This window comes from Heliangelus exortis, chromosome 4 (genome assembly GCF_036169615.1).
Source record: "Heliangelus exortis chromosome 4, bHelExo1.hap1, whole genome shotgun sequence".
Classification (NCBI taxonomy): domain Eukaryota; kingdom Metazoa; phylum Chordata; class Aves; order Apodiformes; family Trochilidae; genus Heliangelus; species Heliangelus exortis.
In genome coordinates, this window is record NC_092425.1 from 38,159,646 (window position 1) to 38,184,479 (window position 24,834).

The 24,834-nt window shown below is 42.0% G+C and overlaps 1 protein-coding gene and 1 long non-coding RNA gene across 3 annotated transcripts in view; one reads left to right on the forward strand and one right to left on the reverse strand.

Moving 5' to 3' along the window:
- The window catches only part of C1QTNF7 (C1q and TNF related 7), a 48,013-nt gene that overhangs the window by 9,462 nt on the left and 13,717 nt on the right, over positions 1-24,834 (reverse strand). Inside the window, exon 2 of one of the 2 annotated variants that reach the window (XM_071743926.1) lies at positions 23,021-23,156. The gene's annotated coding sequence lies outside the window, so the exon portion shown is untranslated. Of the gene's footprint in view, positions 1-23,020; positions 23,454-24,834 lie in introns of those variants that run through there. The other variant, XM_071743927.1, reaches the window with a different exon arrangement.
- LOC139796362 (uncharacterized) lies at positions 10,526-13,443 on the forward strand. The gene is made up of 3 exons (XR_011725975.1): positions 10,526-10,801; positions 10,890-10,990; positions 12,511-13,443. It is a non-coding gene; the product is annotated as an uncharacterized lncRNA (long non-coding RNA).

Consider the following 24,834-nt stretch of genomic DNA (forward strand, 5'->3'; position numbering starts at 1 on the left):
CTGAGAAAAGTCCTGTTCTCATGGAGGGAGTCTACCTCAAAGCTATTACTTCAACAGTATTACTTCTATATTTATACTGGAGTAGAAAAAGGAGATTTTGGCTCAGCTGAGTCACATGTGTGAATGTTATGGTTAATGTCAGATGCAGGAGATGGGAGCCAGGAAGATAAAAAAAAAATAGAATGAAATTTATGTAACGTCTGCTTTTGGGTAACAGCATGAGGTTTTTTTAGGCTTCTTCCTGATTAAATCAAACCTTTAAATAACAACCCCAGAGAGAAAGAAATAATAAAAAGAAAAGAGGGCACAGAGTTTCATTTTCAGAGATCTGATTTCTATTCCTCAATCAGAAATATCTACATGCTTCTGTTTCTTCATCAGTAAAACAACATCAGTAATATCAGGGATTACATTGCTCTGCTGATGTAAAAACAGGTTATTTCAAGTTGATTTTTCAGACTCTGCTCTTCTCCAGTAATTGTGCCCTGCTGTTTCATGTTTCAAATCAGTTCTTCCATGGGAGATTAAAATGGATGAAATCAGCACAATTCCTGAAGTGTTTCCAGTACAGTGCAAATGAGGTCTGGTGTCTGATAACTCATTCACTGCTGACTTTTAACAGAGCATCACCCATACTCCTGCTTATCATTAAGAAGAAATTTTGGGCCTCATGTAGTTGGGCATAGCTCTGTTGAAATTATGTGAGCTGTGTTTATATCTGGCCTTGAAGATATTTTCTCACTTACGTTCTTGCAACAATTATTTGACTTCTTAAAAAAATCCATTCTGTCTGGGAAGTGTTTGTTTACTTGGGTTCCTCTGGGGAACAGCAGGAAGAAGCTGTAGCTGTCAGTCAACTTGCCATTCTTCAGTAGGAAAGTCTGACCTTTGGCCAGTAAGGATTTGCTTTACTTTGATTTTGTTCTGCATGTGTGTGATGCTTCAAGGTGATCTCTGTGAAGTCTCCAAAAGACATGCATGAACATTCCTGGATGGCCTGAAGGTCACAGAGTGTTTAGCAGCCAATTTAACTTCATTTTTACTTCAGTTTGCCTTGATCTCATCTTACCAACAAGTCCCACCTAACCCTGAATCACAGGGTGTTAGAGTCACCCTAGGAAGCCCCCAGTCTGGATCATTTTCCCTGCATGAAGATGCCACCGTGCAGCAAACTGCAGAGATGGAGCCATCTGACCCACGTGCATCATACTGACCTCAGCCCACATAGGCAGAAAATGTAAATTTGGGTGGTCCCTAAGCTGTGTGGGCTGCACTGTGCCCTGGGGCTACCAGCTGGGTTGCCCAGACACTGCACCAGAAGGGCTTCTTTGGGCAAGGAGCACCCAGGCAGCACAGGGTGACATCCACAGGTGACACAGTCTGGGGGTTCACCTGCAGTGCAAACCCAGCCCAAGGTGGGGGTAGGTTATGCCAAAGCATGCATGTTACTTAAAAAAAAAAAAAAGATGATGTAGATAACCCCTGTGAAACTCCACAATCAGTGGATATGACTTTGCCTTACTGTAGTATTTAGAGTTTTGCTCAGGCTTCTCATTCAAGTATCTGCTGATATAATCTGTGGTGGTGACAAACTTGGTGTTATTTTACAATAGCAGCTCCATGGTAGCTGTCTGCCATGAGCCTTTTTGCATTTTAAATAGTAACCTTGATTTAAATTTATTTCTCAAGAAGCTCTGGCTAGCCTAAGACAGACTATGCCAGAATCACTCCTAATGATCTGTCCCCCTGAAATGTTTTTACATAAATGTTAATACAAATAAAATACATTAAAAAGAGGAGTCATGAAAGGCTTAGAGCATATTAACTTCAAGTTTCCATCAGGGTAAAGGGTTTTGCAATTTCCACTTTAATGGAAACCGACAGAGATTAAGAATGAATTGCAAATAAAGTTGAAAATACATAAAACATGGAGAAGCTTTCTTTCGTCTTGGTTAAAATGACCTTTCTTTTCAATGATAAAACTATTTAAGTTTTATAGCATGGAATCAAGATATAAAACTGAAAAGAAACCTCTCATAATTTACAGTCTGTCAGATAAGTTCAGGCAGTTGCTTTTCCCTCAGCTGGGACATAATTTTATCACAAGAAATGTGTACAGGTCTGTGTGTCCACACACATCTATCCCTTTACCACCCAAAAGGGTCTTCTTCTCACTTAGCTTTTCTGCAAGACCCTGGAGCTTGGTGGATGCATTTTATGCCAAAAAAATTATTAGGGTTTTTTTTCTATTTGACTTTGACTGATGTAGTTAATTTTCTTTAAAGCAGATCTGTTCCCCGATGGCCTGAATTAACGATGTACTTAAGAGTTGTTTCTGGCTGATAAAGAGTAAGCTGGCACACAATAAGCTTTTTTTTGTTGTTTTTATCTTTGGGATGGGTATCTTCACTTGGCATGGCAGAAAGTTCTATTTTGATATTTCTGATTTTGTTTGCTACCAAAGTTGCACCTTATATCTTGAACGGGGTAATTGCACTGGAAAACACTCCTATGCTCAAATGTCACATCTTTCCTGCTGAAAATTCTCCTTTTGTTTCTGTGAGATGCTGCGATTCATTATTTTCCTCTGTCTTTCAGAAAGTTTAAATGTATGCACATGCACATATATATTTATATATATGTAGTCACACTGGAAAGTTAAAAAAAACAGGTTTTATAAATTTATCAACACTTCATTTGGAAACAATGTTATTGGCCCAGTCTCTCTGCCTCTCTCTTCAAGTTTTTATCTTTTCTGCTTATTCTGTTAACACATGGGAGGAGGTCCCTGCAGAAGTTCAGAAGCCACTGCAGTTCCTTCTCCATAAAATTAATTGGTGTCCTGGTTTGTTCTCTTGGGGCAGTTAGGAAGTCATCCATAACACTCATTTCATTATGTCTCTGTTTTGGGATCACTGTTACATATAAATAACTCTGGTAAACACGACCAAAAGCCCTTCTGGCCCTGTACCCTCACCCTCCCTCAGTGGCCCCTTGGAACCCCCTGGGCTCTTTTCAAGTGTCCAGTGATGCTTGTTGGGATTTTATCCTCCTGCTTCCAGGGCTTGGCAGCTGAGGGCATCTGAGCTGCAGAGATTTCCTGGATCTTTGCTTTCTGCCAGCCTTGCTGGACTCCTTATCCATAAACTTGGAAGGAGCTGAAACTCTGGCTTTCTGCAGCATACCTCATCAGTAAATTTGTTGGATTCATTCTGCACAGAACACATTTTTCTCCCTTAAGCCGTTTTCTCTCCCTTAAATCTTCCTAACTGATGATTTAATTTGATTCCTTCTATTTCTTGCATTATATGAGACAGTGATTAATCTGTTCCGTAGTTCGTTAACTTTCTCAACAAAGTGTTAACTTGGGGCTCCTTGTGGTTGCCACAACTATTTCCATGTCAAATATTTCTAATTTACAATCACAAATTCTAGTGGTTACAGGGTTGTAAGAGCCATTTGCTCTTTTGTGTATGAACATCAGCAAGCAAGATTCTGAAAGACATACAAGATCAGTATGTCTTGCAGTTTTGCTGACTTCATATTATGTCTTCAGATCAGTGCAAATGTATCATCCCCCCAAAAATGCAGAAGGACAGCTGCAAAAATGCAGCTGCCTAAGATTGTGTCATCTGGTTTCTGCCAAAGATGTGCATGTGACAGAATCACCCTGCTGTACTGGTTGTCATTCTGCTTGACTTCAAAGCCAAGAAAAGTAGTAAAAAGTAAATATAATGTTTTCCAGGGGACATCAGTGGCTCCTATAGAAAGAAAAAAAACCCCTTTGAATTCATCAAAGCTGCATAAACTCTCATGTGTTTGCTATGGCCAGCTGAAAGGACAGTCTTCCAGATACTCTATAAAATGCTGCTTTCCTTGGCAGACTTTTCACAAAGCAATCATGGTTGCTTAATGCAGATGTGTCTCATTATTATTCAAAATCAGATCTGTTTATTTATCTGCTTTAACCACAGAATGTCAGGTTATGCAGGCTCTTGCTTTGCTCTCCATGAGCAGATAGCACAACGTGGCCCTCTCACTGATGTCCTCACAGCCACAATGCTGGCTGTGGGGTGGTGACAACTATGGAGTGGTGACATTTGCTGTTCCTTGTCTGGGTGGTTCTGACACTCTTCCTCCTCCTCCTGTGCCTTCCAGCACAGAGCTCTCCTCTTCTTGCTGTGCTTCTGATGCTGCTGAGCTCTCCTCACAGCATCAGGAACCCAAAAAGGTGAAAATCTGTCCTTCTCCCAACAGGAAAAGACACTTTTTCCCTTTGTTCCCTATTTTTTGGGATGCAGATTCCTCTATTGTAATTCTATTTCTATTTAATTTCTATTTATTCCTCTATTCTAATTTATTATTATTATTTATTCATTTAGTAAATATAATTAAATAATCAATACAATATATAAATATACTATATATAAATATAAAAAAATCAAATTATTAATAAAGAAATACAATAATAATAGTGTTATTATTGTTAATATTTATTATTATTCTAATTTCTATTTATTCCTCTATTCTAATTCTATTTAATTGCCAGGCACTGAGGCTGGAGGTGAGGAGGAAAGAGAGATGCAGCAGCATGCAAAGTCTAGGAGCTGTCTGTACATCCCCTCTAGATTGCCACTGAGTCCACATGGGACAGAGAGAACTGGAGAGCAGTTTGGTGGCAGGGAGGAGCCTTGTCCCCATCCCCACTGTGTGATGCTGCAAGCTGGCTGAGTTGAAAGGTGGCTGGGAAAAGGCCTTAAATGGAAATCTCAGATGTGGAACTTGTTTTTCCCTGCCAGAAGTTCTGGCTGAAGTAAACTTCTTGCTGTAGTGAATGTTCAAGTTGTGGTGAGCCCAGATACCACGGTCTCCTCTCTGTTTGAGGTCAAACCCCACAGAGATGCAGTAGGTCAGGAGAAGGACCTTTTGGAGGGTCCCAGGACACAACCCCAAGTCCCCATGCACTGCTGCTCCCCTCCCCTTGTCTCAGGACCTTTGCTAACTCTTTCAAACCCTGGCAACAGAGATGCTGTGGAGCTGGCACCTCTTGTGCAGAGCCATGGCAGCCAGAGCAGCCTCTTCTCCAGAGGTCCTCAGGTGTGGAGAAAGGGCAAAAATGCCTCACCCCCTGCTAGAGAATGGAGTGGGCTTGGCAAAAACAAGGATGCCATTAAGCAAAGAGGTTGCTGTGTACTGGAGTTTGATCTGGTTTGCTTTCCTTCTGTCATTTTTCAATCCTTCCCTGTTTCTGCCCTGTTGGTGGGTGGCACAGGGAGACCCAGGCTGTCTCCCACAATGTCTGTGCCCCAAAGGATGAAAAGGTGGATGGGCTGCATGTAGCCAGAGCATGGAAATGCTGCTGCTGCTGTTTCCAAATGACTGATGGTTGGTAGCTCCTGGGTTTTGCATGGCTTGTGTTGACATCTCTGAGGGAAAAAAATTAACGTGGCCAGAGAATAAAGCAAGAGGGTGTGCAAACCTCTCTGTGCTAAGCAAAAGGGAGGTTTGTGCTCTCACCTGGAGGAGCATCTGCTTTCCAAGAGGAAACAGAAGACAGGTGAGTCCCAGGAACATCGTGACATGGCCCAATCTCCCCAGACTTCCCACCTGCCACAGCAGCTAAAAGGTGCTAAACAGAGCCCAGGTGGAGACTTTGTTCTGTGTTCTTCTTACCCACAAACTTCTACCACTTCCCAGAAACAGCAAACAGCTGAAGAATCCTGAGATCTCCCTGCCTGTGTTCATCCCCTTTTACTGTTGTGGTTTAGTCTGAGTAGCAGGAAAGGGCCAGGGGAACACAAGGTGAGTCAGTTCTGAACATTTGGTGAGTTACAAATCCTCTCCATAAAGACAACCAAAACTATCTGAAGGGGATCTGTTCCCTTCTGCTCACTGCTTGCCACTTGCTGTGACCTTTCTGTGTAGGATCAAGAAGCTCCAGCATATAAAAAGGGTTTCAGCACTCATGGTCTTCCCTCATTCTGCTGATTTACTTCTTCTGCAGGCTAAAGCTCATAAACCTTTGACTCCTGTTTACAAATAGACAGTCTGGATAACATTAGCAAACATAAACAGTACTCTCCCTGAAAATCCTATTTTAAACACAGGTTTGTGAAGGCCAATTTTATCTCCACCATCTTTAGCTAGTTAAAATTCCAACTGTTTTTCTTAAGAAGTATGTTAACAATGGACAGTAAGTATGAGGTAGATTAAAAGCAATTTAAGTTGAAGGTTTATATTAAGAGTTTAGGAGAATTAAGAGTTTAGAGTCCTGGGTTATCTGCAGCCTCCAAGTGGTGCTGAAAAAATGATGGTGCTCTCAGGTGTCATAGAGGATTTTTAAATTTTAATCTGAATGATGTTTTTGTTTAACATTTATGCACAAGGTTGCCTTGGCTTATCTTAAAATATTTAGTTAAATAAATACCATGTCCTCAGTGGGTGCCTTAATTGATCTAGAATCAACCAATTTATTTTTATTTGGTCTAAGTTGGAATAAGCAGCTCTATAAGGTAAGGATATAGTCAGGCTACATAAACTAAGGACACAGTCAGGCATTTGCTGCAGAAATGTGTGTCCTAATTTAAAATGTAACTATCCCTCTGCAGTTTGCTGCTGCTGTTCTGCAGGGGCTCCCTTTCATCAGCCCCATCCAACACTGCATCAAATCCTATGGGGAGCATCTGCTCTCCAGTATCATTGGGCAGGGGAACCTAAGGGCCTGGTGGGGATGAGAAGGGAAGTTCCCAGGTAATAAATGGCTCACCAGGGTACACTGTAGAGGAAACCATCCCTGTGCTGCTTGGACCCACTGAAATCAGCTGTTTCACTGAGACACTGGGCTTTGCACAGCCAAAGGGACACGTTCCTGATGTGTTGCCACCTTGGGCAGGAGATCTCAGAGTGTGGCAGCCTCATAAAGCACCTCATCAGGATTCACCAGCCCCTCTTGTCAAGAGTTTTATGATGCTAGCGTGGCTGATTCTTTTGCTTCTGGCCACTTTGCAGCTGGGGCAGGTGAAAACAATTTTTATCTGTTGTTTGTTAATGTGAATAGGAGCCAAAGCTCTAAAAGCGTCCAGATGGGTGCTTGCACTGGTCTAATTAAATCAGCTTTGAGACATATCTTTAGGCTCTGGACAGATGTTAATTTTGTAGAGAGCTGTGGCAGATGAAGATTACAAGCCACACCACTGCAGGTAATTGCCCTTGCAGCTCTTTTCTGGCAGACCCAGCCCAGATCCTCTGTGGCTCAAGCAGGATACAGACACCCATCTCAGGTGATGATGGATGCAGAGGTCACTCTCTGCCTCCCATGCTGCCCTCCTTGGCACAGCCCCAGGTGTGCCAGAGTGTGTCTGCTCCCCTCTTTCATTGCAACTGGACCAGATTGGCCTCTACAGTGGGAATAAGAGGGCTCTTGCATGCTCTGGATCATTGTCTCTGGCAAGAAGTGGGGAGCCCTGTGTGGCCAAGGGAGAGTGGGAGCACAGGGGACAAGCCTGGGTTGTCACAGCTGGATTTAGAGCAGGCTCTCTGTCTGAAGCCCTCCTGCTCCAGGCTGGGAGCAGAAACATGTCCTGCTGCCAAACCAGGAGGGGTCCCCAGTGGGCAAGGGGTTTTGGAGAGAGGCAGGGGACCCAACTGCTTTGGGCTTCTTGTTTCCCAAGGTCTTGGCATTGGTTTGGTCTGCAACCACAGGGGTTGGTGAAGGGTTGTCAAAGGCAGTCCAATCCAAACAAAGAAGCTTGTATCATCAAGCTGTTATGTTTTTCCTGACTGTGTTAATGTGTGTACAGACAGAGGATGACAGAATGTTGACCAAGTCTGGTGAGCTGCTGGCTTCACTTGGCCAACACTATCCTAGCAGATGGTATTAAACTTTCTGTGTAACCCTAAAGTCAGCTGTGACAAATCCACATGCTTCTCATGTCTTAAACACTATCTGCCTTAGGAACTATTGTACTCATAACAATTCTCAGTTAAAATGGATTAGCTTAAAAGCACCTTAAATGCCTCACAAAGACATCTGTGTGGGCACGACCTTAGCTGTTGAGCTGACCCATTGTCAGCACTCTAAATTTATGTTTTTTTCCTATTGTTCAACAGTTATTTATCATTAAGGAAGGCAGGTAATTCCCACAGAAAGGCAGGAAAGCTGTCAGTGTTGGTGCTGGTGCTCTCTGGCTTTCCTTAACTCTCCAGACCAGTTTTTAATTAAGCACACATCGTGCAGTCATCCCTTACTGCCCTTGCTGGAGGAGAATTTCTTTGGATTGCACTTTCAAAGATGGTGGTTACAGGCAGGAATCAGTCCCTATCTGTGTTTTTTCCAAGAAATGAACTAAAAGGTGGCTGAAAGTAACCTCAGGTCCAGGCTGCATCCCTGAGGTCCTGCCTGTGAGCTGGGACCAGGTGCTCAGCCTGATGGAGCAGCCAAATCCCTTCTCCAAGGCACCCAGTTGTGTCCATCCCCTCAGGAAACAAATAACTAATCTTCTGTGTATCTAACTCCCATTATTTATGGGTTGTTTCATCAGTCCCCACGCTTTCCTTGGCATTCTCCAAGCAGTGAAGAAATCATGCATCCTGTTCCACAGCAACACATCATTCACCTAAGCTGGGAGCACTCCTGGGAGTATCCATTTACTTTGTTTTCAGGCCACTTCTTACTGCAGCTTTCCAGAGTTTTAGCAGCAGGGCTCACAGCCCTCCAAGGGGAAGACAGGAAGGCACAAGAAGCCCTGGATAGGGAGGTTCATCAGATCCCTGGATTTGCTGAAGTGCCTTTGCTGGGTGGCACACTGGGTTTGAGCTTGGCATTTGATTTTCTATGACCACTAGATGGCATAAAAATTGCGGTTGTAGGCACCAGCTTCCTCCTGAAAAATTACCCAAGTGTTGGGGTCAGGCTGCAGCTAAAGGGGGTTCTTAAGTCGCTTTTAATCAAAGGTGTGTAATGAAGTTTACCTTGGATGCAGGAATATATCAGTAGGAGTCGTTCTATTCGGTGGAAAACAACCCTGGCAGCAAAATTCAGCTTCAAATAGCAAAGACTTCTGAAGTCAGTGCCATTCTCAGGTGGACGGTAGCACAGCAGATGATAAAAGGGAAGGAGGTTGCTTTGTTAATTGCATTATAGGGCCAGGCACTAGAAAAAAATAAAATAATCAGTTCTCATCTTGGTTCTGATAATGAATCTCTTTAGTAGCTTCTGGCAAATCACATAATCTGCTTCATTTCTCTGTTTCTATGTGAAGGGCAATGGTTCCCTGCCTTGCAGTGGTGCTGGAGGAGTTAATTAACAGTCATAAAGCACAAATGGAGAGAAGAAATATACCAAAGGCTCTCAGAACTACTTGTCAGGAAGAGCTCTCCTGGCCTGTCCACCCTGCACCAGCCAGCTCCTGCTATTCTCATGTGATGCTTATAATAAGATGTAGGAGTATAGACAAATTAAAAACATGCTGAAGGAAATGTTACTGAATGCTACTGAAAACAAGGCAAGCCACTGAAAGAAACAGACTAACATGGTTTTGCTCCATTTGCAGTATAATTCCTTATGGAAATTTTCATGGCAAAGTGAAAACAACCCTTCCTGCTGCTCTCCCAAACCCCTCTGAGTTAAAGACCCAGCCTGATGGATGGATGGATGATGGGTTGTGTGTCCTGAATCCCTCCCACAGCCCATCTGCCCTCCAGCCAAGGGCAACTTTCAGCTCAAATCTGGACCTTTGGGGCAGCCTCTGGTTGAGCTGTTTGTTTGTCATTAAAATTGCTGTTACTTGGAGTCCTTTGCAGCTGCTCTGAAAGGTAATGCCTCTTGCACGCCCTCAGGATCAAGATCTTTGGTGATTTTACCACTGAAATATGCAATCTGATTATAATGGCTTCTGACCGTAAACAAAGATGTTTCTGAACCCTGTTAAGAGCTGAGTGAAAAGAACAGGGAATCCACTGTAAATTCACAGCGAGTGGGGAAATGTTGCCACAGCAATTGGGATGAGTGCTGTGGTCATGAGATGACATATTTCTTTCTGCTTTTATCTTTACTGAGTGTAGGGGATATGAAAGCCCTCCGGAGAGCCAGAGGATTTTACTAGGTATAGCGGGAATTACATTTCATCATTAGAGAGAAAGAGATTGAAGGTTCAGATAAGGACAGTACTGAAAAAGGAAAAAAAAAAGATAATTTGGCACGAAGTCCCTGAGAAAACAATAGTTCAACAATGAACAGTGATATTTAAGTATGTTTTATGTGCTGATTTCAGTGCCAATGAGAAGAGACCGAGGGTCCCACTCACCATAATCCCAGAGGGTATTTATGGCATATACGTAATTTTTGGTTTATCTGAAATTGAGTTTTATCAGCTGTCCCTTAACAAACTGAGGAATCAGACCGTGAGCAAGAGAGATGTGAAAAATGTCAGACCAAAACACACCCAACAAAACAGACGATTACTGATTGGCCTTGGAGAAAACCGAGAAGAACAATTTTCATAACAAAAATAAGGCACTGAAGGGCTGTGACTGCAGCGCCAAACGGGTCTGCAACCACTCGCAAGAGAATCCTCTTTGTTTTTCCAGTGATAAATTTAGGTTTCCCGCTTGTCCCCACTGCACATTTTAGTGATGATGTTGGAGACTTTTCAATTCCCATTTAAGATCTTAAAGAGCAAACAAAGATATCTTGGCAGACTGCGGGAGAGCCAAGGCAGTAGATGGAAGATGTGGAGAAAATGGTTTGTACGGAGGCTGAGTTCAGGTTCAGCTGCTCTCCCTTGAGCTGAAGCAGGGCCAGGTGACAACAAGCACAGAGCACCCTGTGGTCCTTCACATCAACCAGAAATTCTGAGAGATTGTTGTCTCTTTTCCTTGCCCTGCTATAGATGTGGTGGATGTGCCTGGACCTTGCTGTCTGCGACGCGTTGCCCTCCGTACGCATGAGTCAAACGTGGCCAAGCTGAGCAAGACCAGCCCTGTGTGCCAGGTGAGTTCTGAGAAAACCCTTGGGCCTTCTGCAGGAAGGATCCTGCTGGGATGGAGGAGATGGGGCGGGAGGAGGAGATGCTGAGCAAGAAGAGGCTGCTGCCCCGAGGGGTGTTGCAGAGTCCCTCCAGCAGCAGGCTGTGAGCCAGGCTGCTGCGGGTGTGCTGCCTTTTAGTTATCCCAAGTGCTGAATATGCTGCTATGGAAAAAAGTCTCCACTTCCAGCTTTGGATGCTAGCATCATGATCATTATCCTCTGGGACCCATGATTTGTCCTCCCTCATAGCCAGGGCTTGCCCAAGTTCACGAAGAGAGTGCAGCGTTCCTCTCCTGGCCAGAGGCTGCATGAGGCACTTACCTATGATGGCAACCTGCAGGAAATGTTTTATGAGCCTAAAAACAAACCCTTTTTATAAGAAATGCAATAACATGCCCAGCAACAGTACTAAATTTTACCCCTTAGCACCATTTTGTTTCGAATAATTTGTCCGCTGATGATATTTTTGTCTAGATACTGAAATCTTGGTATCTTGTTACTTTCAATAAATCAACATGAATCTCAAGTTCAAACCATAATGAAGCAATAACAAATTTGGGATTATTTTAGTTTCCAAAAAAAAATTATCAAGCTGAGATGGAAAGTTGGAGAATTAAGTGAAAGGGAAGAAAAACACCATAAAGAAGTACAAGCATTTGACAAATAGCTAATAGACTTAGGAGATTCCCTTATTCTTACTGCTCAGGGAGTTTAGTTATTTTCCCCATGTAGAGCATTCACAATACCTTATTTAGTAATATTTCAAGAAGCTTTTTGAGCATCTGGCATTAAACATTATTGTTGCAATGCTCTGGCAGGATGCTGCACTGTAGAGCTAACACATGAGCATTGCCACAGAGAGGAAAATAAAGGGAGAAAAGGCTGAAAAAAGTTTTCAGCTCAATGTGCAACTCCTGTTGCCTCCAGCTCCACATATGATTCCTACTCTGATGTCTCTTTCTACTCCTCAGTACTGACAGAGTAGGCTTTTTTTTTTTTTCACCCTACTTTTTTTTTTTTTTTTGTCAAAGAGATGTCAACTCCAAGCACATTGCAGGTGTTGCAGCACATCAGTATTTGGGAGCAGCAATGTGCATGAAGTCAGGCACATGAACTGGGGTGTGGGGTAATGCAGGATATGAGCAGGGGAGCTGGCTTGGCTCAGGCATGCAGAATTTTCTGAAGCATCTTTGATGGCATGACTAGAATTGGGTAGAGCCTAATAATAGACCTAGAGCATGTTTCTATTTGAGTTTGCTATAAAAGTTGCTATGCGACTGATTTTCAAGCCAAACAGATTTCATTAGCAGTTGTTAAATGCCACACTGAATGGTATTAACAAGGTCAGTGTGGAGATCAAATAATTATTATCAACATTTCTTACAGCAGACTAACAATTTGTGGATATCCTTTTCATAAAGGAAGTAAAATACATTTTAGCTCATGGAATAATTATTCAACGTTATGGATTCTTTTTCTTTCAGAACTATACATGAAATATTTTCAAACAGAATAGTGTGTTCTTGGGCTAAAAAGACAAAACTAAGAAGATGCAAGATGACAACACAATTCTGTGATAAGCAAAATGAGACTTGACAAATACTTCACAAAATTTACTCAAGACTTTACCATTGCTCTTTGTCTTCATGGCCAAGGTGCTCAGCAGCTGTGGTGACAATAGCAGAAGACCAGAAGAGAAGGGGTAGAAGCAGTGAAGGAAGAAAATGCATTTTAAAATAATCCTTTAAGCAACATTGTTGTTGGGCTCTTAATAAGCATTCAGACAGGTTTTAACACACCGTGTGTATTGCCCATATTCACCAGGATGTGATGTAAAGTCAGTGGATGAAATGATGTTCATATTGGCATTGGTGTACATCCATGGTAAGTCATTGGACTATATGATGGTTATTTCCAGTTTTCCAAGGAGAAACTGGTCCAATTTTCCTCTGCTACCTCTTCCACTCCTTCTATTGGAACTACTCATAAATAAATCAGTGAGAATATCCTGCTGACTGCTTGTTCACTACTTGCTCCTAGGAGGAAAAATAACATCACCATGGTTTTTTCTCTGTGCCTTCTTCAGAGATGCCTCTTGGGATGCAAATAGAGGAACTGCAAAGTACTGCCAGCCTCAAGAATCATGTATTCTGAGAAAAATCAAGCAAAAAAGCAGTACAGAAAATACAGAGGAAATCCTAGGTGTGAGAGCATAGAGAGAGGGGGGTAAAGGAGAGTTGAGAGGAGCTAGGGAGAGCAGGCAAAAAAACAGAGATTAAGGGAAAACATCTTGGCAGTTGGAGCTTCTGGGGAGCAGAAAAGTGTGATGCTGACTTTAGGAGCCTCTTGCCACCCAAAGACCCACCTGGGGACGTGGGATGGGATGTGGCAGTCACCATGATTATGGTCAACTGGAAAGTAAGAAGGGTGATAGAGGAAGATGCTAAATGAGCTGAAATTCCCACCAGAGGCCTCTGAGTGCTGGGACTTGGGTTGAACAAAGATTTCAGTGGCAGAAGCAGAGACTGTGGTTGTACTAAAATACAAAGGCCAAGTTCTACCCTGGCCACTTATCTATCTAAGAACCACCACAGAGTGTTCATATACCCTGCCAACTAAATGCAAATTTAATGTGCAGTCTTTTCTGTTATCCCATTTCCCAGAAAATCCCTCAGCTTCTGTGGGACACACTCACAATTTCCCTGCCATGTAAGTGGACATCTAGAGGTGGTGAAAACCACATGACTGAAAGCATTCTGTCCCCAGTCTTTAAACACTGATGCTACAGCACAATCCAGAGATGATTTTTCTATGAAAACATGAAATACATAGAAATACATTTCTATAGCATGACTGGCAGGCAGACAGCTTTGCAACTACATGACCATGGATCTGCTCCACCTTCAGCAAGAGTCCAGAGATGGCAAAGTGTTAGAGCCCAGACCTGGTAGAAGGGCTTTGCATTCCTGACTGATTGGATCAAAAAGCAGAGCATAAACCCCACAGGCAACACGCCTTGCACAGGGTTTATTTTTACTGTGTGAATTCAAGGGCTGGAATGTCCTGTACTGCTTCCAGAAGGGTTAACACTTTCATGCCTCCCAGCCTGCCCAGCCAGGACACCCAGTGCCATGGGGATGGGCTGTATCCTCATTTTCTTTATAGCTCAGGGACTGAAACAGCTGTGCCCTCCCTGCCTTTCTCACCTCACGTTTACTTTTCAAGGCTTCTTGAATTATTGCCTCCACACATCTTGCTTCTCCAGCCCTTTCCTTGTCTTCTCCTGTTCCAAGAAACCTTCAGCAATGCCAGCCAAGTCATTACTCTTATGTCTCCAGCTGGCATAGCTCTGAAAAGGGCACATAAGAGCTGGTGATATATGGTATGGCTACCAAATTCAGCCATTGGGCTATCTTTGTGAGCCCTGGCTCCCTGGTTGAAAAGTAATGCAAGGCTGAAAAAAAAAAAAAAAAGATACTTCACTACCAGTTTCAGAACACAGCTGGGCATAACACAAAGAGGAAGATGCTCTGCATTTGATAAGTGGAAATGTTGCTCCCTTCTCCCCTCAAAACCAATGACCCTGCTGCAAGAGGCATGGGCAGGAGGGGAGTGCAGCCAGGCTGGCACAGGACAAGGTGTTTTGGCTGATATTTAAAAAAAAAAAAAGTTCTCTCTAACCAAATGTTTAGGATCCTAATTTTGAGCAACCCTGGTCACCAGCTTTTAAAGCTTCTGAAAGATGGAAGGATAGACCAAGTTGTGCTTCATCCTAGGCTTTCTTATGTTTCTTTCTGATAGAAACACTAAGAAGCCAGTACTAAGGAAAATCCTTACACAATATGATTTTTCCAAGGTCTGCTGTCATGTCATTCAGCTGGCTTTTGGTTTTCTCCAGCCAACATCTCTTTGGCAAGTGAGCAAATTTGGACAGCCCTGGTGCCATGTAGGCTTCCACATTGCATCCCCATCCTGTTCTTTCCTCCCAAATGTTCCAGTTCTCTTTCTAAAATCCTTTATGTATCTCCAGCCTAGGCAGGGACTTTGAAACACTTCTACTCGAAGAGACAAGACAGTTAAAATTCAGAAGAAAAGAAGTGTTCTGAAACTGATACAAAGACTGAGACATCTTGCTCAAGGGTACAGAGGAACTTTCCAGCACTGAAAAGCTGGAAAACATATATCTAATCAGCAGCTTTCCTGTGAAATACTCCCCTTGTCCAAAGAAGCAATAAAGCACAATGACTGTGAGCTCATCATAACCTCAGTTTAATTTTTAAACTGATGTTTTTAAAGGAAAAAAAACAAACAAACAATAACCCAAGCATCTTCAACTCCTCAGTATCTTCAAGCCCTCACTATCCATGGGTTCTGCTTCGTTCTCATATATGAGGGAGAATTAACATTTCTGAAGCTGTAATGAGAGCCCATTACTCCATGGCATAACCCCACCTCAGCCACCACCACAGACCTCCACAGCAAATTTATTCATTAGATTTCTCCTGTGTTTATTAACAGCCCAGCTCAGTAAAAGAGTCAGTGACAAAAAACATCGAGAATAAACATAATGGAAAACAAACAATGTAATATATTCCATCACTCCAGCCTAATTACACTGTTTGGTGCAAATACTATCAATCCAAGTGACAATTTACAAGCTGAACTCTTATTAAGGGAAAAAATGAGCTGTGCAGGGAAGCACAAATCAAAGTAACTAATCAACACAGACAATGCATTCAGGGATTTAAGAAGCAAGGCACGGTAGTCTTTTATTCCTCCTTGTTTTCAATTTGGGAGACCTGCTGTGATGTTGCAGTACATTGTACATTATATCTACTTATGCAACACTGGGGAGAAACATGTCTCTTGCTGTGGTTGTATTTTTTCATCAGTTACAGCCTGTGACTTTTAGGTTTAAATGCTTTTCTTCTCCCATCATTTAAACTGGGAGCAAGCTATGCTGTCCCATGCACCAGTTTTTATTTGAAGGCAACTTTAGTCTTTTAGGGTTTGGTCAAAGTCTGGAAGTCAGGAGAAAGTTAGAAAAGGCTGGAGTTAACTAAAAAGCAGTGCCACTGTGTTCTAAGCTGAGTTCTTACTGAGTGAATTGGCTCAGACAGAGAAAAAGGAAAAAGGTCTCTTCCTCCCATGCAAGCATCTGAACAACACATGGCTGCTGTCCATGACCCATTTCAGCTTGGAAGCTGGAAGGGAACTCTTGAAATGCATCTGTTATCCCCAGAGAGGAAAGAGAAAACACTGGCAGCAATGAAGAAAAGCTGGTAGAAGCTGTCTGGAGTAAAAAAAATAGCCTGCCAGCTTGTTGGTGTTGGAGCATGAACTTCAGAACAGCATCAGGCACCTGCGTGAGAGCTGAACCCTCAGAGACTTGAGCAGCAAAGTGATGCAGTGCTATGTGTTAACACACTGTCAGTTTAGGGAAAATACACCCATAATCTGGAAAAATGGCACACCAGGCCAAGAGGGAAAACTTCAAGACCTCATTACAACAAGGAGCAACAAGCTAGCATTACAGAGAAATCAATATGAGCAAATAGGCACTGAGCCCGGGGCACAGGAGTGGGGTCAGAGCTTCCAATAAGTATTAGCAAAGTGTGATTAATAAAATGGTGCACTGAAAAATCCCTTCTTGGTGAGGAGGTGCTGGAGGAGGTGTTTTAATTCTTTCTGTGGGGAAAAGCAAAACAAACAAAAAAACCAACCAACCAAAAAAACACACCCAAAAATAAAACCAAAAAACCAACAGTGTGAAAAAGGGCTACACTGAGGGGGACAAAGATGGCAAAAGACCCACATAGCACTTTATCTGCCATAAGGAGGGAAGTATTCAGTCACCACCATGCCATCCACAGAGGTGCCTCTCTGAACCTTCACTTTTCTTCCTTGCCTGCAGGATAAAATGAAGCCAGGGTCCTTGTCCTGTCACCCTGTGCAAATGTGCACATAACTCAGACTTTCTATCATGGGATTTCCTTGAAAAAGCCTTAATCTCATGAAAAGGCATTTTATATTTCTCTCTGAAAGCAGTTGTTCTGGAACAGGCTCTAATCATCTGTAGGGCCTGAAACATAGCATGTTCTCAACCATAACATAGGATTATCCTCAAGCAGGAGGCTGGTAATGAGCAAACTTTCATCATAGCTCATGCTTATGAAAAATGTCCAAAACTCTGTTTCTGCACCTGCTGTTTTGGTAATAAGTGTGACATCTTTTTCTCCCTGAAGAGGTGATGTCACAGCTGTGACCACAATGGGATGTTTCTTCATCTGAGAGGCAAGGTGCAAAGTTAGAGAAATACACCCCTGAGAATTCTGAAATTTCAGTGATTCAGAAAAAGCCCCAGATTTCATTGCCAGTTAACTGTGAGTTCATCCCTCCAGTGCATCATCTGTGTTAGTATGCAAATCAAGCCAACTTAGCTGTTGCTGGATTAATTCCAAGTGTGATATACACAACAGAAATGCATCATTGGGATGCTCTTTGGCAACACCTTGGTGCAAGCATCTCTACCTGCTCATCAGATGAGATGCCATCGTTCTCTTCAGTCAGGAAGATGAGCTTGAGAATGACTGAGTCCATGCCTATGCTTAAAAATCAGTGTATTTAAATCATCTGTCAAACCTTACAGGTGTTGTGTTAATTTATGTCTCTCTTGCTCACCTTATTTACTTTGCTTCAAGGAGAAACCTCCAAAAGCTGCTTTTTTTTCTCTGATTCTCACCTGGGCTATAGGAATTTAAACAATGTTTAAGAGCAGGTACAGATAAAAGAAGGATGATCCCCCATTTATAGATTTAAAAAAATCTAGAAATATGGGGTGTGTGTCAATAATTATGGTAAGATGGCCTCATTTCCAATTTATATGGATTTGAACCCTCTTGTTCTGTGCCTCTTGGTGCTCATCTAACTAGGGAATATGAACATTTTCCTTCCTGAACAAGGAATGACCATGAGGACAGAGCATTTCCTTTAAGGAGCAGAGCACAGCAGCTATGGAATGGTCACCCCAGCACGGTCACATAGTTTCCAGACCTTCATCTTTGTAACTGGGAACTATTCTGCCCTTTTGAGATGCTCAGACACTTGTGTTGTTTCTGTCTTGAGCCCTGAAGATTTTCAGGTATCCTCCAGGATTACCTAGTCTGGATTTTTTTCCTCGAAGGGAGGTTGCTCAGGCACTGAGGCAATGATCAGGATGTTCTACAGTGCCCTTGCTGGTGTGACCATGTGATGCTCTATCTGCTTCCCCATTGCCACACAAAAAAACCCAAACCAAACCCAACACACAGCCCTGATGCTTTATTGTGACCTTCTGCACTGTCACTCTTCCCCAAGTGCTCCACCAAAGTCTTTCAAAGCTGTCAAGGATCTGAACTATTTGTGGTGAACACTGAATTTTTTTCTCAGTGTCATCAAGGACCTTGCTGGGACAAGGTAGCTGAGATGCTGAATTATTTCAGTGAAGTATCAACAGCCCCTCAAGGCAGAAAACACTTGCTAGAGCATCAGCTGATAAACTGGAAGGGAGATGAAATTCAGAGAAAGAATTATTTCAATTACCACATAGTCTGCTTCACCATTAGTTTAGAAAAAGCTGGATGCCAGTGTTACATAAATGTAATTGCAGGTTTCAGGAAACATCTCAAAAGCCACAGAGGAAACACTAAAAAGACAACTGAAATAATTCCCTCTGGAATACGAACACAAGAAGTTCCCTCACCACCACCTCCAACTATGTTAAGATATTAAATATGTCAATGAGTTCACTGAACTTCATAAAAGGGGAGTCATTCAAAGAGAGGGGACATTCCCTAACAGCTGTTGGTACCTAGGGATGGCAGTACCTGTTCCAGAAGGTTGATTTTCCTAAAAGTTAAAAGGCTGTGTTCCCACTGCAACCCTCTATTGCAACACCTTGCCCAGAGCAGCTTCCAGACTGGATTCCATCTTCCAACTGGGATACCAGTGCACTGCTTCCTTGACTGCCAAGGAAGTCAAATTGGACAAGGAAGTCCAAATTACTGGAACCATAGTAATGGTCACTGCTCTGGACTCTCCCTGCTGGACACCACTGGATGTTTTGCTCCTTATGGTCCTTCACTGAGTGTTTTGCTGATTGTCTTGTATGAAATTCAGGTTGGGAGCTTTCAGTCAAGCTTGGAGGGTTTTTTCTGCTTCTAATCCAGTGGGAATATTGTAAACACACAACAGCATTGCAAGGAATAGAAGCTGTTTTCTTTCCCTCTTTACAAAGAGCTTGTTTATTTATGGAGGACCACGGATGGACACATATACCCAGAATCCAGGAAAACTACCTGCAGTCTGCTGTATCTTCCCAACCTTTCCAACATGACCTCAATTCAACACTCACTGACTCTTGCCTCAGGCCTCAGGTCTGTAAAACCAAGAGTTTGGATCCAAAGAAATCCACAGTGGCTGAGGGATTGCACCAGACCTGTAATGGGTTTTGCAGAGAGAGAGAAATCTGGAGGTGGATCCAAGAGAAGTCTGGCACACGTCAGGATGTAATCCCTGCACATCATCACAAGGATTGAGTTAGGAAAACCTCTCTCTGAATTATGGTGTTCCCAGGTAGCAGAGCCCTGCCTGCAGTTTTTGAAGGATTTGAACATCTGCAGCCTTTAGAATTATCAGAATTAGAATCATCAGAAAGACAGACAGCCCATCAATCAGGTTGCACAACTTCTCATTTGTCTGTAGATTTCTAAATCACATATTGTCAAATAATAGACTATAAAATAGAACACTTCAAAACCTTCAACTATTTGCCTTTTCTTTTTTTTTTTTTTTTTTTTTTTTTTTTTTTCCCTTTCTTATTTCTTTATTCTTTAAACCCTGCAGCTTTAGGTAAAGGAGGGATTTTAAAATTTTCAAAATGGAACCAAAAGGAAATGTTCTCTTTAGTCAGACCAATGGCTCTCTCAGTCTACTGTTATCTTGGGTAGTGACCAGTCCCAGAAGACACCTGGGAGAGGAAAATCAGGAAAACTAGGAAATTGACAGCTAGTTAAGGCAGTAATTAAAGTAGCCACTGGCCTTGGGCAACAGACTTGAAGAGGCAGCAAACTGCATGCTTGGGGGGAAGGAGCATCCCCTGCATCACTGCTGAGCCTTTCCAGCTCCTCTCCAGCACCACAAACTCTTCCACAGCCCCTTTCCCTTCTCAGAGGTGGAAGTAAAAACTCCAAATCTTGGTTAAAATGGGACATTGCCCTTTTTTCAAGTCAGGCTGGTGCCCTGTGTAAACACTGGCTCTGTGTAATAACATACCTTATACCAATATAATTAATAAAACCTTCAACAATCTGTGCAATAATCCATCCTAAAGATAACTAATTCAAGTTTAAGCAGTTCTCACTTGTCACAAGCAATCTGAAGAGATTCCTTTAAAAAAACAGCCTCTTCATATCTGAAAGTCAGGTGCAGAGGGAGAAGAGAAATAAAATTTTCATAGCAGCAAATGAATACCTGATAACAAAATATTTGGATCAAATCTGCTTATCTGGCTTCTTTTCCTTAAAATAAAATGAGAGTTATCTCTTTATTTGAGCCTTATTCTTTCCATTTTAGTTCCCAAATTTATTCCTTGTCTAAGATCTCATGTTCTTAGATCCCCCTCATCAAATTTCATAACTGGGCCTCCTGAAAAAGGAAATGCTAGAATAAAAAAGATCAAAAGATTTTTTTTCCCTCTCAGTTATTTCCATAGGCACTGCACTATTTCCTCTGGGAAATTTTGCAAGAGAAAGATTTTAGCATTCTCACAGTAGACATTAGAGTGAGAATGGAACTGACAACCAGGGCAGCTCCTTTGCCTCTTTTGTTCCTGTTTACTCTGACTGAGCTCAGAGTTGCACTTTTCACAGCTGCTTTGCAACTTGAAAACACAGGTTGAGTAATGGGCTGAGAGTATCTCACAACAAATAATCCTGAAAAACATGTGGTTTATTGATTTGCAAGCTAGGGAATGACATCAAGCATCCAGACATGGATACTTTTTATTTAATGCATCCGTTCTGCATAGGAAGACAGAGTACATTCCTCTCCATAAAATATACACAACAAAGTACTTAAAGATGTTGAAATTCAAAGCCATAACCATCTGCTTATCACAGACATCTGTTGCTTCAAAGCAGAGGACTATTTGAAAGGTTCAGAAAGCTTTAGAGCTCAAAAGATGCACTTGCCAAGAGACTAATGGAACACATGAATATACATAAATTCCAAAAATATAACAAACTGCTTTTTTCTCCCTGGAGTGCAGTTACACCAGCTAGGTATGTGAGAGGTGAGTTGCAAAGAGAAAAAGTATTAAAAGAGTTGCCTCAGCTCTTACCCATCTCTGTACTGAAAATTAAACTCAAATACCCTTGAAAAGGAACATCTTCTGTCTCCATCAGTCTGGGAGCCTGCCTTTCACACTGACCCCATATATCTCTGAATTGCTCCTGCCAATTCACCTTCAAAACACAATTTTTCCCACCCTCCAACCTTCTTTCTACAGAGCCTTTCTCCATTCTCACCCGAGGAGGTGACACCCCAGCCTGACTGGGAACAACACAGCTCCCCAGTCTTGCAATGTCCCAGTAATTCCCTTGCTGTTTTGGTACCCAGGTCTGACTGCCTGCCTGGGGTCAAGGAGATGCTTCCCATGGGCTTCAGGTTATCTCCCTTATGGAATCTCTGAATCTTCATTAATGGATCTGGATGAAATTAAATTAATGAAAAAAAATTAAATTAAATTAATGAAATCTTCATTCTGAATCTTCACCTTTCCCCTGTGCCTCTTGCGTTGACAAATGAAGGTCACCAGGAGAGCTGGGAACAGGCTCCTAGGGACAGCAATTCTCTTCTGAGCTACTGATGCCAGAGGCAGTGGTGGTGGCATGTGCTTAATAAATAAAAGCTGGTATTGCCCCCTGGGTATGTGCCAGATTTCCACCCTGAGGGCTGGAGGGCAGAGTTTGCACCTTACAGACCTCTGGGTCTGGAGGGAAGGAGCTGCTAAAAGTTACTGGGAGCTGGGAAAAAGTGTGAGCCCATTAGAAGGTGCAAAGTCAGGGGCTGGCCAGGAAGATACTGGCAATATTCAGTCCATTAAAATTCTGTATCGGGTAAAACCACCTCTACCTGGTCAGTGGAGCTACTCAAGCTTTCTGACACAACAGTTACTTCTTGCAGGGAGTATCTCAGAGATAGCAAGAAAAAAATTGGGATTTCAATGCCTGTCTGTCAGGCCTTTTGCTGAAAGTATGTGTATGAACTGCATAGAAAGCAAGGAAATATTTCACGATCTTAAATTATGGTGTGGAGCTCAGAGGAAGCTGATCCATCCCCTGCACTGAACTCCAAATAAACATCAGAATGTGATTATCTTAAATAGGAGTATGAACATTTTATAAAGCAATCAGGTTTTTTCTTATGTCGTTTACTGTTCCTCCTGGTCACATAATCTGTGACATTTTAAATCTGACTATAAAACATATAAAATCCCACAAGACCACAAGTTCAGTGTAGGGACACAGCACATTTGGGTTCAGTGATGCTGCTGTATGAACTTCCCTCTTTGTTTTCCTTTGGGCAGGTTTTGAGATTCCCTGAAAGTTTCCTGTTGTTCTTGAACTCAGAGTAAAAAGAAATTAAAGGAATCAGGGAGCTCTCCATGCCCATTGCAGACAGAGAAGGGAAATTGTTGGTGATCAGAGAAGCAAACAGAGCCTTCCCCAGCTGTGTGCAGATTCTCCTCCCCACACTTCTCACATGCAGAACTTTTCTAGCAAGGTAAGCAAAGCATTTATTGTGCTGACCTGGGGGAATTATTCCAAGCAGCACCAAGACAGCAACGCTGCCAGCAATAGGATTTAATCTGACTTAATTTAGATTATCTCAGAGTTTTTATGAGGCAAGAGAAGACACCAAGTTTGCTTCAGTGAAATAAAGCCCTTTACTTACATGGCTTGCAAGAGCTCCCAGCAGCTGGAGTCCGAGTTGCAGTGCATGGAGGTTTTGTGCTTTGCTGGAAGCCCCTTAACCTTGGCACTGGATACAGCACTTAACTCACCGGTGCTTCCGATTGATAAATAATTTCCTTTAAAAAAAAAAAAAAAAGGAAAAAAAAATACTCTCACACGTTTTTTTATCAGCAGTGCACACTGACTGCAAAGCAGAAAGCCTGGCTGGTGTTATGAGGAAAGAGTTCTCCCTCAGCTGAATCAGGAAGGGGAAAAAAAAAAAAAAAAAAAAAAAAGAAAAAAAGGAGTTATTGACCTCAACAACCAGAATAAATCTACTATATCTGCTGGCTCTTTTCTGAATGCATACTTGAGTAATGCAGTAACAGCAGAGTGGGAGCACAGAGATTGTGGCACCAGGGGGGTATTGGAGCATTGCCTCTAGGACAGGCACAGCAAAAGGCAAACACAGTGCCCGGTTTCAGCTTTTAGTTTGTTTGCAGATTTTAAAAAAAGCCAAAAACCCCATATATATGTATATATATAAATATATAACAAAGATGACAGACTTCTCTATTTGGGCTCCCAGCTCCCGAGTGGCAGTGCTCTCAGCTCTGTGCCTTCTGCTGAGGTTCTTTATGTTCCAGATGAAGTTACTGCTGACTTTCTATTTCAAACCTCAGTTTTCTGAGAATCTCTGTATCTCAGCCAGGAAATGTAACCCAGGCTGAAGTTTAGGATTTTGAGCACTGACCTGCCTGCCAGCAAAATGAGTGGTTTTCAAGTATTTCTTCCCTTCTTCAAAAGATCTGTTTAATTATTTTTTTCTTCATTTTTTATTTTCTTTTCTCTTTCCTTTGGTCCACTTAAACTTATTAAACTTCACAAAACCAAGGACAGGTTTTGGCACAAGTCTCAGCAGAACAAAGAGTGAGATGAATATGAAAAGCCAGATAGTGATGTAGCATAATGATGTAGCTTTAAATAGGTAAATGGAAGGTTTCAGCAAAAAAGAAGCTCCTTGTTCCATTGTAAAATTATATTTACAAGGATAAGGACATTACTTTAAACATAGTCATTCAATTCCCAGACAATGAAGACAGAGGTTTTATGAAGAGGATGGAAAAAACTCTGTATTTTAGGCATAACAAAAGGAGTACCAATAAGACAGATAAGAAAAAAAATTAAAGTCTTAATTCAATCCATTGTATTCAGTTGCAAAAGAGGGAAAAAGAGAAACAAATGTACAGTCTAACATCAAACCTTGATATTGTAAATGCAATATTCCTGGTTTTCTGAAACTTGAAGATTATGTATAAAAAAAACACTTTAAAATTTTAATAAGCATTTCTAGCTTAAAGTAATAACAGTTCTTTAATGCAGAATGATCAAATGATCTCTTTTGTCTGCTTTGTTACTCTCCTTTCCTGGCAATGGACTCAAAAAATCCACTACACATTTTATATGTGTGTGATCTAGGTTTATCTTAAACTTCAGACTTGGGTTCAGTTTTTGTTGTTGCTTTTTTTTTGAGACTTTATTGAGACAGTAAAACACATGTACAACTCCAAAGGTGTCTATTGGTAATTAAATTGTCTTTCCCAGTTGTAGCTGCCTAGTAGCAGTGATATATTGTGTTCAATGCAAGAGGTCTCAGTTTCAATTTAGTTTCTATTTAAATCCACTTTCTTTCCATTTGGATCCACTTCCTTGTCCAATATGGAAACTCAAACTCAACAATAAATTAATTCTGACTTTTTTCAGCTCTTCCTGCTGTTTTCACCTTCCCTTTCTCCACCAACACTTTCAAACTAC